Raw genomic sequence first — 14,659 nt, forward strand, 5'->3', positions numbered from 1 at the left:
AACACTAACACTTCATTGCCGAAAGATTCTAAAAGCATTGGGAGGCAAACTAATCTAGAGCAGGCTGGAATTGAGAGGGGAGTTAAAGCTTTGCGCGATAGGGTGCAGATACTTCGCCAAGAGAGAATTGATAGGGAATTGGCTCAAAGAAAAGAAGCCTTGCCAATTTATATAACCGGTAAAAAGAATGATGATTCAGAAACTAAAAGTGCTTTGGTTGAAAAAGCCGAATCAAGTAGTATATATTCCGAATCCATCAAATCCAAAGAGGCAAGCATTATTGATAAAGAGCATGGCAAGCATAGCTAAACAATCATGTTTGATTTTTCTGAAGTTAATGGAACCTACTTCCTGCCCTATGAGTTTCGTGCCATAGAAATTGACAAGCTTCAAGGACAAGAGCAAGTAGTCGAACAAAGTTCGGTTGACGAAGATCTTCAAATTTATGATGCACAAAATCAAGAAGAAAATTGTGACATGGTGTTGGGAAGTCATCCAGAAGCAAAGCACAATATTATTCATCATATGCAATCATCATGCTCTCCCAACATATTTGAAGAGGTATGTCTAGCAAGTAATTTACCTATTTTCAGATTTGGTCACAACTTTATTGTTGATGCATCTATTAGAAAAATTCTAATAAGTAATTTTCAAAGACCAATGAAGAAGGGCAAATTACTTGTTAGCAATAAAATTTTTACTAAGCATATCGGTCAATATATTGTACCATTCAAAGAGACCGATAGTGACTTATTACTGTAGCCAAAGCTTTTCCCATTGCTTTATTTAAAGTTCATATCTAATTGGGTAGCTTTGCTTATTTCTTACTTGGCTTACACTTGGTCTCAATTGAGACATGTATGTTCTAACTATTTTCGTTTCAGAAATTTAAAGCCAAGGTTAAAATCCTCTGAGCAAACCGATGCCAGTATAATTTCTTATCCAAAGACATCGGAGATAGAGTGCAAAACACAATGCATAGCCGAATGGGGTGATGCAAAATCTGAACCATTCGTTTGCTTAACTCCAAAGCCATTCTCACAACAAGATCGGATAGAGAATACAAAGTTTACCTTCAAATCAAGCATGTGTGATCAAATATTTAATTTGTTGTTGAGAAATAATTATATTAGAATTCTTGATCACCATGTTGAGCCATCTGTCCAGGGACGAATGTATTGTAAGTTGCATGATTCGTCCAAGCATAATTTTGAGGATTGCAACATGTTTCGTCAAATAGTTAAATCGGCCATTGATAAAGGACGATTGAAATTTGTTGAGACACCAAGAGATCACCAGTCTATTCCGATTGGTCCCGATGGCAGAAAGTTTTTGCATCGGCTACTTCAAGCCGATCCATTTAAAGAGAAGGTAAAAACTGTAGGTGATGGGATTAAGCTTTCAAGTAAAGAAGTTGTTGAAGAGCATAATGAACATAATCTTGAGGGTGAAAATTCCATCGAAGCTACAATGGAGACGCCAAGGACTGGGGGGGGGGGGGTAGCAAGCAAATTCAGAGATCAGTGCAAGCACAACCAAAGGAAACAAAAGCCGCAATAAGCACAAGTGCAAGAAATTCAAGGTCACTTTTATACAATTATTAGATAAATATCAAAATAAGAGTGAAGAGAAAAGTGCTTATCGGCCAACTAATGCAAAAGCATCAAGATCACTCCCAAGGCACAAATATGAGGATCGGTATTGGAAAAGTGAAAATTTCATGCAACATATTCATATCCTTATTTTGGGCCGCCAATGCCAATGTCCTGGATTTCTCCCTATGCTCGTGTAGATTCATATCCTTCATGGGACAGGTATGATACAAGGGCACATTCTCCATCTTATTTTAGACCATCTCATCAATATTATGCAGCTCCGAGAAGATCAAAATTTGAACAATCACATGTTAAAGACCGTTTCAATCCTAAGGAATCGGTCCAGAGCTCAAAGAAGAAGAAAGAGGTGGTCAAGCAAGTTTACCGTGTTAAAAGAGATGGTCGTAAGAGTGCAACTTCAGATTTGATCTCAAATGAAAAAGAGCCAATTAAAGTGTTGGCATTGTCTACTAAAGGCAATGAGACGAAGCAACCAATTATTGAGAGTCAAAGTGCCAAATCTGAAGAAAAGAAGTTGAGAGTGCACAAGGTCAAAATAGAATCACAGCCAAGATGCCCACTCGGTTTATCATATTGGCAAAAGAGGGAATTACAAAATCTTAGTACACAAGAGCTGAGACAGAAGAACATGGCATGGGTTCCCAAGAGGATCAACCATAAAAAAAGATGTGCATGCTTCTATTGCAATAAGTACAATAAAAGTAAAGAAAGAGAAGAATGGAAGCAACAAACAATTAAGCCGAAGGTGTGCATCACAACATCAAAATCTTCGGTTAGCACATCATTCATTTTCTTCAATCAGGCCATTGATGCCTTTGCCATGGAATTCATCCATAGGTATGATCAATTACCCTCCATGGATTTATTTTGTTCCATGTATGCAACAAAATTTTCTATATCATGACAGGGTATTACCAAATCACCATACATTTGGTTAGTTACGTTTTTGTTGCTAATACAAAAGGGCTGAAATATTTTATTGCTATTTCATTTGTTTATTTCGGCTATACATACTTTGGTGGGTGAATTCTACATGGACCTCATGGGAATGGCCGATACTTATATATCGCCCTAAGAATATCTAAGGATGGTCGGTGTGGTATTCTAACATCGTCCTTAGTTTGAGTAGAGATTGAGATAAGTCCTTGCAAAGGAATTTGTCAAATTGATGCCATTGAACATATTATGCATAGACCAATTCATCAAAATTGCAAAGTGAAATTATGTTTTGATTGGGTGTGCTTTGGCTTATCAGTTTTCAGAATTTATGTAAGGCCAAATCATGGTTGATTTTTTTATTGAGCATCATATTGACATCATGCATAATATTGTTTTTAGCTTGATCTCTCTAGTACCATGGAGATTATATATTGATGGTTAAATTTGTAACAATGGCCAAGGTGTTGGTGTTGTTTATTTATCTCTATATGAAGCTATTTTGTGAAGCCTCATGTCGCTTAAAATATTTTTGCAGAATGATCAAAGCCGAATATGCATTGTTATTTGGATTGGAGCTTTGCCTTGCTATAGGTGCTATACATATTGAGGCTTCTGGTGATTCGTTATTAGTTGTGCAACAAATATCCAAGGGTTATCAACGTTTTGACGAATCACTTATAGTTTATCTTTTGGTATGTCTAGATGCAAAATTTACCTTGGGTTGCATTAAAATTGTTCATATATTTAGACATGTCAATTGAAGAGAGTTGGCACAGCAAGCATCCGGCTACCATGTTCGTCATGGTGTATTGCATATCTATCAATAGCTGATGCTTATTCTTGCCAACATAGGTAAGGCCGAATTGGAGCTCACTACCTCGGCCACTAATGAAACTTTTATGCAGACAAAGTAAGGATTCGAGAAAGTTCATTGTTGATAATCTGCAAGATCCTAGAAGAAGGGTGGACAATATGATTGATGGATGGTCTTGACATGCATACCTATGGAACTTTATAGTCGGATTAATGAAGTTGGAAAAGTCACCCAAGCTTGCATCAAAATATTCACACAAGCAATGGCCGATATAAACTTATCGTCCTAAGCATATGAAAAATGGCCGATGTAGTGTTGACATCGTCCTTAGAGCAAGCTATGTGCAAGTTATTTTTCCGCACACAAGCTTTGCCGAAAAACAGGGGGGCATGTGTTGACACCAGATTTTGGCACGGTCAAGAACTTATTTAACATGGCCTCAAATGGAGAAGTGATCTACATGAAAGAGTTCCATATTATTGATATGAACATCTTTGAAGTTTGGGTCATCGTCGTCCGATTTCATCTCGACGGCCGAAACTATGCTCAAAGTACTAAGATCTTATATTCAGAGTACAGTTTGGCCGATTAAGCCCCTAAGACGACCTCAAATGGAAACATTACCTACACGAGTTGTCTTCGTCTCGTCGAAACGGTCGATTTTGATATAAAAATTGTCCAAATCCGAGTTCGTATGCAAAAGTTAGAGCAATCGGAGTGCAGCACTGTCACGAGGCGAGATGTGGCGCGCCCCACCAGACACATGTCTGATGGGTAGCGCGAGAGAATAGCCTGTTTTGCGAGACCGATTTGACCCTCAAGATTACCTCTGATTAAAAAACTTTCAACATGAAAGTAGTTCGTCTTGTCGAAATGGTTAAGATTGCTTTTGGGCTCATTTTCATCCGCGATCGTTTACCGTTACAAAAATGACCCGCAAGGTGCAGCCAGTTTAAACCGAAAAGTTTTGGAAAGTTAGGATAAAACCAATCCGAATTTTACTAGGGTTCTAGACGTGAATCCAAGTCTTTTTCTTGCACGGGAAGTCCAGCCGCCTCTTATATATCTAAGGGGTGACGGCCGATTGAACAACACACAATCGAACAAACACATCTACTACTTCCGAGATCACAATTACATGAATATCATATGGCTTACTAAGTTGAAACTATTGCCGTCAAATTATAAGGAGGTACAGTTAAATAGTCACAGTGGGCCAACGTGAGAAGGGCACATCTAGCAGATAACCATTTGTTGAAACGCCATGAACAATCACACATAAATCCAACAACAGCACCGAAATAAGAATTGTAATATGTGCGTCCAACAGCTTTTAGCAACAACAATGGTTGATTAAAGAAAAGCAACATGCAATCCCCACCGAGCCGCACTGCGTTACCCTTATCCACAGAATATCTCCATTCCTCCGCCTCCATCTTCTTCTCCTGCCATCGCACGGATGCAGCCTCCTCCGCTCGCCCACGGCCAGATCCGCCAGTGCCCCGCCGCCGACGACCAGAACCAGTAGGACCGTCGTGTCCCTTTCCTCTGTTTCCTTCCCATCCTTCTTCTTGTTGACACCAGATTTTGGCACGGTCAAGAACTTATTTAACATGGCCTCACATGAAGAAGTGATCTACATGAAAGAGTTCCGAATTATTGATATAAATATCTTTAAAGTTTGGGTCATCGTCGTCCGATTTCATCTCAAAGGCCGCAACTATGCTCAAAGTACTAAGATCTTATATTCAGAGTACAGTTTGGCCGATTAAGCCCCTAAAACGACCTCAAATGGAAAAATGACCTACACGAGTTGTCTTTGTCTCTTCGAAACGGTCGTTTTGATATAAAAACCGTCCAAATCCGAGTTCGTATGCAAAAGTTAGAGTAATCGGAGTGCAGCACTGTCACGAGGCGAGATGTGGCGCGCCCCACCAGACACATGTCTGATGGGTAGCGCGAGAGAATAACCTATTTTGCGAGACCGATTTAACCCTCAAGATGACCTCTGATCAAAAAACTTTCTACATGAAAATTGTTCGTCTCGTCGAAGCGGTTAAGATTGCTTTTGGGCTCGTTTTCATTCGAGATCGTTTACCATCACAAAAATGACCCGCAAGATGCAGCCAGTTTAAACCGAACAGTTTTGGAAAGTTCGGATAAAACCAATCCGAATTTGACTAGGGTTATAGATGTGAATCCAAGCCTTTTCCTTGCACGGGAAGTCCAGCCGCCTCTTATATATTTAAGGGATGACGGCCGATTGAACAACACACAATCGAACAAACACATCTAGTACTTTTTCGTGTTCATCTAATTTTTATCTCTCCTTTGTATCTTTCTTCTCGTTCTTCGCTAGTTCTTCATGCTGGAGGGCTGCGAATCCACGAGGCTCTAGGGGCGAGCGAATCGACCTGGAGCAGCCCATAGCCGCCGCGAGCCCTGACGGGGTCCCTCCCGGGCAAACGGGGCTTCGGGTCTACAAAAGCATCTGCCATCTGTCCTGCGTATCGCGCTGCCGATCAGATCTTCTTCGACGCGAGCTGCGGTGCATCACCCCCCGACGTTGAGGGTACACTGTGACGTGTTCGTGTGTGAACACTCCTTTCCTCCGTCTCTCTCTCCCTCACGCATCTTCTCTCTCACACAGGTACTTCTACAGGTCGCGCCCCCGGAGCCCCCCTGCAGGTCGCGTGCCCGTCGCCCTCACCTTCACTCTTCTTCCCCTTTCCATTCTGCTCTATCCTCTCTGAATATCTCTCCCTGTTCAAGTGCAGAGGCACTGCTCCGCCGCCCGCTGCTGTTCTTCGCGTTGCCCCACGCTCCCACCACTGGGAACTGGCTCCCCGCCGCAAGTCCTCGGCATCGCCGTCCCGCGTTGCCTGCAGCCGCGCCAAGCCCGACTCGCAACCGTGGAGCCCGAGCTCGTCAAGCGCTTCAACTCCGCCGCCATGCCATCTTCTTCAGGCGATCGAGCACGAGCATGAGCTCGCCCGCGCCCCACCTCTCTCTGTCGCTCCGTCCGCCGCCCGCGGCGCCGGGACCCGTCGCTGCTGCGCCGCCTATGTCGATGCAGTCAGCGCTCCCAAGCCGTTGACCCCGCGCCAAGGGACGACTATTCCCTCCCATGCGTACACGCCCGTGCTCCAGCCCTCCCCTCCCCATCGTGTCCGGCATGTGCCTGGACGACGGAAGCCCCTCGTTGTCCGTGCGCTCCGGCCAACTCCATGTCACACCCGAGACCTCCTCAAGTCTTCCTGCCAAGGCCTTCGTTGTGACCAGCCTTTGACATGGGTCTCCTGCCCGCCTCAGCGCGGACGCCCGCCGCGACGCTGGTGGCAAGCGGCGGCGCGTGCCCAGCGGTGGAGAACGGCAGGATAAGCGGCGATACGCGCGGTGGTGAGCCAGTCTAATAAGAGATAAGGGTCGCGGGCATAGTTTCTAACAAATGCAGGGGGTTTACGCAAAAACGAAACGTTTTTTCCAAAGTGCCACTTAAACAGGGACAACGGGTTGATCTTAAAGAAATAGATGGGCTTTTTCACAAAAACATCGACGACGTACGACCAGAAGCAGTAATTGCTTTATTATTAGGGAAGACTAGCAAATATACCCGTGCGTTGCAACGGGAGAAAACAGCCCTCACACGTCTTTACCTACTAAGCATGGCTAAAGACCTCACCCTCGTGCCCATAACATAATAAACATGACTAATACCTCATCCTAAGGCGACATCCTACATTTCAATATAACATCAGACACATGTTTTCACTTGCCGTCTTTGCCGTCCTCGTCGCCGATGGTCGTAGCACCAGTTGTCACTCACCAAGGTTGGGCAGGTCCAATAACTGGATTGTTGAGCCGCCTTCGTGTCCGACAAAGATCAAGAGCGTTGAAGAAAGTTTTTTTTATCATTTGGCTAATATAATAGGGAAAATCACTGCACATAATATATGTCCGTGTGATCATGTAAATTGAATAGTTTGTGTTAGATAGACCATGAAACCTTAGTTGGACTCCTCATGTATTTTAACAGGAGTCACTGGGCCGAGTGAGACTGGTCGTACATGAAGACGTGACAGCGAAAAAGTTTCTTTCCATATCCCTAGTTTAATAAATTGAACTAAAACAATGCATCAGGTGGGAACATTTAAAAAACTCACCAAGTTTTATTAATAGGTATAGATTAAAACAATTTAGCTACAGTACCTCTCAGTTTTTTTTAAAAAAAATCTTGTTTTAAAAAACGATTTGACTTTTCAAATTCTTGTTTTGCGTGGGAGAGACTTCAAATTGAAAGCTAAAAATATATTTGTTTTTTCAAATGTTTGCAAATTCGAAAAATAATCACAACAGTACCTCCTAGTTTTAGAACTTGTTTGTGCTTTCAAAAATTGTCAGGTTTCAAAAAAATAAAAAAACTGTTCTTTAAAAAAGTTCGAGTTTCATTTTTTATTACTAACTTTGCAAAATTTCCGTGTTCTAAAATATATTCACTTTTTCTAAAAATAACTTTTTCTCTCAGTATCTGACACGACTGCGTGCTTAATTTTAAATTTTGCGCTGCCAATTAAACACCAAATCTTATTTAGTCTAGTGGCTACCATTATGAGTGATCAAGCGTGAGGAGCTGGGTTTGAAACGCTCGCACGAGGAAACGACTGACGTACGAATTTTTTTGGGTCCCACCATAAACCAAAAAGACTGGAGAAACAATCCTTCCTTAAAGTTATCTTTATCTTTATCTACTAATAAAGCAGCGATTGCTTCTGGTTGTACGTCATCGGCGTTTTTGCAAAACAGTCCCTCTATTTCTTTGAAATAAACCCACAGTCCCTGTTTAAGTGGCACTCTGGAAAAGGTTTTATTTTTACCTAAACACCCCCACATTTGTTAAAAATTATGCCCACGGCCCTATCTCTTATTGGACTGGCTCACCACCGCGCATCTCGCCGCTTATCATGTCATTCTGCACCGCGGGGCACGCGCCGCCGGCGCCGCGACGGGCGTCCGCGCCGAGGCGGGACACCGGCTGGAGCATGGCGTGCACTCGACGGACACCGGAGCGAAGCGTGTTTGAGGCGCGAGAGGCGGGAGGCTGGATCTCGGCGCGGCTCCTCTTCACACACAGCCCAGCCGCCGCCCCGCTGCCATGAACAGCCCAGCCGCAGAGAGGTGTGAGATCAGGGGCGGGGAGGGAGAAGCGAGCTTACGGCTTCGTCCTTGGTCGTGGATGCATAGACGAACAGAAGGCAAGCGTTTGTCTCCTTCGGTCTCGATGCGGACGAGCAACTGCGGCTAGGCCCTCGGCGCAACGTGCAGGCGAGCGGGCGTGCAGTGGCTAGGTGTGATGCGCGCCACGCGCGAACCAGTGCGGTCACGCGGCGAGCAGAGTGTCCTGGCAAGCGGGAGGCTTGGGGGTCAACGCATCCTGGCGAACGGTCGTTGTTGCGCTCGAGCGCTGCTCCCTCGCGCTGGAAGAAAGTTCGGCCGCAACTCTCCAGGGACTTGTGGCGGGGCGACACAGATCCGACAGGGACGGCCTGGATCTGGACAGGGTTGAGGAGGGCGCGCCTCCCAGGGTTGGACTGTTGGACTTGAGCTCGATGCAACATCCATGGCAGCTCACGGTCCTGTAGCAACGAGAAGAGAGAGGGAGTTAAGAGAGAGAGAGAAGAAAGAGGAAGGAGGAAGGAGAAGGAGAAGAGAGCAGAGGCAGGGGCGGCCCGGCTTGCTGCTGGTGCTCGCTGGCGCACGTGGCTCGGGGAGGCTCGGGCACTCGTGCAGCTCCATGGGAGGAGCTCATGGATGACCGGATGGATGGATAAAAGGAAGGATAGCAGCGCCGCTGGGAGGAATGGCAACGTGGATAACGTCCACACAATGGGAAGCTCTCGGTGGGGATTCTTGGTATGGAATGTGGATTGCTTTTTTTAATGGCTGCACTGATGAGTGACGAGAAGCTGCCGGATGTTGCTATGCGTGCTAGCAGCCAAGCATCCATTGCATTTTTTTTCTAAATGAGCACCGATATAATTACTTGTTGTTATTTATTGTTACTGTCATAGCTTTTTTAACGCAGTATAGACGCAAGCGCCCACATATACACGCATCCAATTATTGCTATGAACGCACAAACACACTCATTCTACTCATATGAGCACCTCCGAAAGACTGAGCCGCCATAGTATCTTGAGATTTAGGTGGCTCGTCGTCGACGGGAACGTCTCCTCCCACTGAAACGCATCACCGAAAATCCTGGAATAAATTCAGGAATAATGCGAGCCCAGAACTTAAACCCTGGTGGGCTCAAGATACCACTGTCCCTCTAACCATCCAACCACAGGTTAGTCCGCATTACTGTCATAGTTTAATGTTCATGCCTACTACATCATCATATACAATAATTAAAAATGAATGAAATATTAGAAATAAATATTTCTAAAGGGAGAAGATATTTGGAGCCCACGTGACTTGATAATAATTAACATATCCTCAACTCTGGATGTCATTGACGCTGTTGGTGAAACAGGGAGGGATGAAGAGTAGAGAGAATGTGACAACAGTGCATCTTGCTCGCGTCTTGTTTTGTCCCGCACGCCAGCTGGGGGGAGGGGTCCATTTTACCATCTCTACCGCCGCTCTGCATGCCCTAATCCTGATCCTCAATGAGGCCCGATGATGATGTGCAGAGAAGTGGCCATGTTGGCGTGGGGTGTGTGCTCCTGCTGCTGGTTGCAACGTGTCAACAAAAGAGCTCCAGGCATTGTAAACTTTTTATATTCTGACCATCATATTTTTGAAGTGGGAAAGTTTAAATATTAATTAATGTTAATAGGGATTTAGAGGTAGAGAAGGAGGACGGTAGGGCAAGACAAACGGAAATAAATGGACGCATGGACGGTTAATAAAGGGCTATCGCTTCTTACCACCGTAATTTTGTCCATTTTCGTCCGTCCACCTTACCATATTATATTTTTGACTTTTCATACGTCCATTGTTTGTTTTGCCATTCTTGGAACACCAAAAGAAAAAACATGAAAAAAAGTTGCGTTAACCCGGATTCGAACAATGGTTGCTAAGAGTTAGGCCTAGCACCGCTTGCTAATTCGTCCAGCTCGCCTTTCATGTTATTTTGAATAATGAAGAAACTTGACCTATTTGAACTTTTAATTTCTCCAACACATGGGCCGAGCTGGGCCTCTCCAAGGACGCAGCCAACCAAACAGGCTTATTTGTTACCAGATAACTAGTCTGTAACGCCCTCGATGCGACTATATCTCCTACGTATCGAAGCACGACTTAGAGGCATAACCGCATTGAAAGCAATGTCACAAGTGAGGTAATCTTCGTAAACAACCCATGTAATACATAAGGGAAAGAGATACATAGTTGGCTTACAATCGCCACTTCACACAATACATGAATAAAGCATTATATCATCCAGATACAATCAGGGTCCGACTACGGAACCAAAATAAAAGAAGACTACCCCAAATGCTACACAGATCCCCGATCGACCCCAACTGGGCTCCACTACTGATCAACTAGAACAAAACAACACAAAGGACAAGATCTTCATCGAGCTCCTCCTTGAGCTTGGTTGCGTCACCTGCTCGGTAACATCGGCACCTGCAAACTGGTTTTGAAAGTATCTGTGAGTCACCGGGACTCAGCAATCTCACACCCTCGCGATCAAGACTATTTAAGCTTTTAGGTAGGGAAAAAGGTATGAGGTGGAGTTGCAGCAAGCGACTAGAATATTTGGTGGCTAACATACGCAAATGAGAGCGAGAAGAGAAGGCAAAGCACGGCCGAGAAACTATGATCAATAAGTGATCCTAGAACAACCTACGTCAAGCATAACTCCAATACCGTGTTCACTTCCCGGACTCCGCCGAGAAGAGACCATCACGGTTACACACGCGGTTGATGTATTTTAATTTAAGATAAACTTATGGTTTTCTACAACCGGACATTAACAAATTCCCATCTGCCCATAACCGCGGGCACGACTTTCGAAAGTTCAAATCCCTGCATGGGTGTCCCAACTTAGCCCATCACAAGCTCTCACGATCAACGAAGGATATTCCTTCTCCCAGGAAGACCCGATCAGGCTCGGAATCCCGGTTACAAGACATTTCGACAATGGTAAAACAAGACCAGCAAAGCCACCCGAATGTGCTGACAAATTTCGATAGGAGCTGCACATATCTCGTTCTCAGGACACACCAGATTGTCCAAGGTTCCGGTAGGCCAGCCCAGAGTTGCCCCTGGTGGCCACCGGCAGCTGACAGGTTGGACCAACACTCAGAGGAGCACTGGCCCGGGGGGTTTAATAAAGATGATCCTTGGGCAGGCCTACCCAAGGGAAAGAAAAGGCTAGGTGGCAAATGGTAAAACCAATGTTGGGCCTTGCTGGAGGAGTTTTATTCAAGGCGAACTGTCAAGGGGTTCCCATTATAACCCAACCGTGTAAGGAACGCAAAATCCGGGAACATAACACCGATATGACGGAAAGTAGGGCGGCAAGAGTGGAACAAAACACCAGGCATAAGGCCGAGCCTTCCACCCTTTACCAAGTATATAGATGCATTAATTAAATAAGAGATATTGTGATATCCCAACAAAATATCCATGTTCCAACAAGGAACAAACTCCAATCTTCACCTACAACTAACAACGCTATAAGAGGGGCTGAGCAAAGCGGTAACATAGCCAAACAACGGTTTGCTAGGACAAGGTGGGTTAGAGGCTTGGCTTAACAATATGGGAGGAATGATAAGCAAGTGGTAGGTATCGCAGCATAGGCATAGCAAAAGAGCGAGCAACTAGCAAGCAAAGATAGAAGTGATTTCGAGGGTATGGTCATCTTGCCTGAGATCCCGCAAGGAAGAAGAACGAGTCCATGAAGAAGACAAACGGACGTAGTCGAACGGGTCCTCACATACGCGACATAAACAAAACCATCCCGAAGAAGCAACACCGGAAAGAAGCACACAACATATTAAACAACCAACACATGAACATGGCATGATATGCGGGGTGCGATATGTGATGCATATGCATGATTTGGAAAGAAATGATTGAACCTGGCCTCAACTTGAAAAACCAATAGTGCTACTAGAAAGGGGAGTTGATTTCGGTTGAAATCGATATAAAGATCACCGGAATCGGATGCATGGTTTGGAAATGGCAAGCAAAACAAATATGGCACCGATCTGCGATAATCAGCAACTAACCATCTAAATGCATCAAGATAAATAAGCTACTGCACTCAAGCATGGCAACAAAATACATGGAAGGGATCCATTCATGATGCTTGACAAAAGATGAACACTGAGATACGGCTAAATCACTCATTAACAGGCTCAAACAAGCACGGCAAAAGTGTAAATGATAACAGGTTTCAGACTTAGAGAAATTAATAGCATGTCAGGAATTTATCATCAGGAAGCAATGTTTAGAGCATGATAACTACATGCTACAGGAATATATCATGGCAAAGCAAGGCATGGCATGAAGCTACTCAAAGCATATAACAAAAGTCCCTTAGTGACCTTGAGCCAAAAGGGATCAGAAAATACTATTGCAAGCATGTGAACATAGCAAAAACATAAACAGATCCAGACTTAGTGAAAAACTGGAGCATGCAAAACAGTTAACAAGTAGGCATGTTTACGAGATCGATGCACTCACTACGAGGCATTGCATGACAAACTAAGCATACACCTAGCAAATAGACATAGCATAGAAGCTAGACATGGCAAGAACAACAACATAGCATGCACGGATCAACAACAACAAGCTTGGCAAAATTGTAAAACATGTTAACAATCTGCTAGGAACATTTTATAGCAAAAGTAGAGCTCGATTGACTCAAGCTAGGGTGCTCCATAAATGCAAACAAAGACATGGATGGATAGAGCACAACATTATTAACAAAACATCCTTACTAACTATCTTCAAAAGAGGCACGGATCACTAGGAAACAACATGAACATATGGCATAAAAACAATAACATGACAAGGACTTAGTGAAATTCTAAGTCCCTGAAATCAGCATCATTGAGTAAGCTACTTTGCATGCTTGTGCTAGTCACCACACAGATCACAAAAATATATGGCATACACCCCTGTAAAGATGGCATGACATTCTACAAAACACATATAGAGCTCAGGATCATAGCATGCACACATTAATCAAGGAAAAAAATGACAAAAGGCCATTTGCTGAAACAGATCTGACATAATCCTCACATAGCCCTCTTCCAAAAGCATTTCGGGCATCAAGATGAGCTTAAATGAAAATGACGCAATGAGATGAAATGATGTACTCGTTGAGGCGAACATTTTTATATGCTACATGCATGAATCGGAGCTACGATGAGGGAGTTATGATGCGATGAAAATGCATAAAAATTACTGGGACTTAACGAAAAATTAGACCTCTCCGAGAAAGTCAACCCGGGACGGAGATGTGCGGGACGGAGGGATCCGGATCTGGACGGAGAGGTCCGGCCAGTGGCGGAGCTCGACGAGGGAGCTCGTGGCGGCACCGGACGGTTGCAGCGCCAGTGAGGGGAGGTGGGCCGGCGCCGGCGAGCGCGGACGTCGGCGGAGGGCGCCGGTGGAGAGGCGGCGCGACGCAGGCGCCTCGGGCGGGTGGTGGCCGGTGAGCTCGCGCGCGGCGGCGGCATTGCGAGGTGGCCGGAGCTCCCGAGGCGGCGGGGCAACCAGGCGCGTGGCGGCGGCGGTTCGGGCCGCGTGGGCCGGATCTGGGCCGCGCGGGCCCGCGGCGACGGAGGAGAGAGGAGGTCCGGCGGGAGGCGACGTGGCACGCGGGGGTTGGAGGAGAGCGGCGGCGGGGCGACGTGGCGGCGTCTGATTCACCGGAGCGAGGTGGTTGGCGGCGATGGACATGTCCTGTGCGGCGCGGACATGTCCGGTGGCGCGATGAGGAGGGAGACTAGGGTTTGTACCGCGAATTTCGGGAGGGGATCACATATTTATAGGTAGAGGGAGCTAGGAAGCTCCAAATGAGGCGCGGTTTATGGCCACGCGATCATGATCAAACGATCGAGATGATGGAGGAGGTTTAGGTGGGTTTTGGGCCACTTTGGAGGGGTGTTGGGCTGCAACACACACGGGGCCTTTTTGGTCCCTCGGTTAACTATTGGAGTATCAAACGAAGTTCAAATGACACGAAAATTGACAGGCGGTCTACCGGTAGTAAACCAAGGACGCATGACAAGTCTCGGTCCAATCCGAGAATGTTTAACACCCGCAC

At 45.3% G+C, this 14,659-nt stretch overlaps 1 pseudogene; it reads left to right on the forward strand.

The window, feature by feature from the left end:
• Positions 1–5,827: 5,827 nt before the first annotated feature.
• On the forward strand, positions 5,828–9,271 carry LOC147960040 (uncharacterized; annotated as a pseudogene).
• Positions 9,272–14,659: the final 5,388 nt, after the last annotated feature.

This window comes from Triticum urartu, chromosome 7A (assembly GCF_056163025.1).
Source record: "Triticum urartu cultivar PI428250 chromosome 7A, HENAU_Tu73, whole genome shotgun sequence".
In the NCBI taxonomy this organism is placed as follows: domain Eukaryota; kingdom Viridiplantae; phylum Streptophyta; class Magnoliopsida; order Poales; family Poaceae; genus Triticum; species Triticum urartu.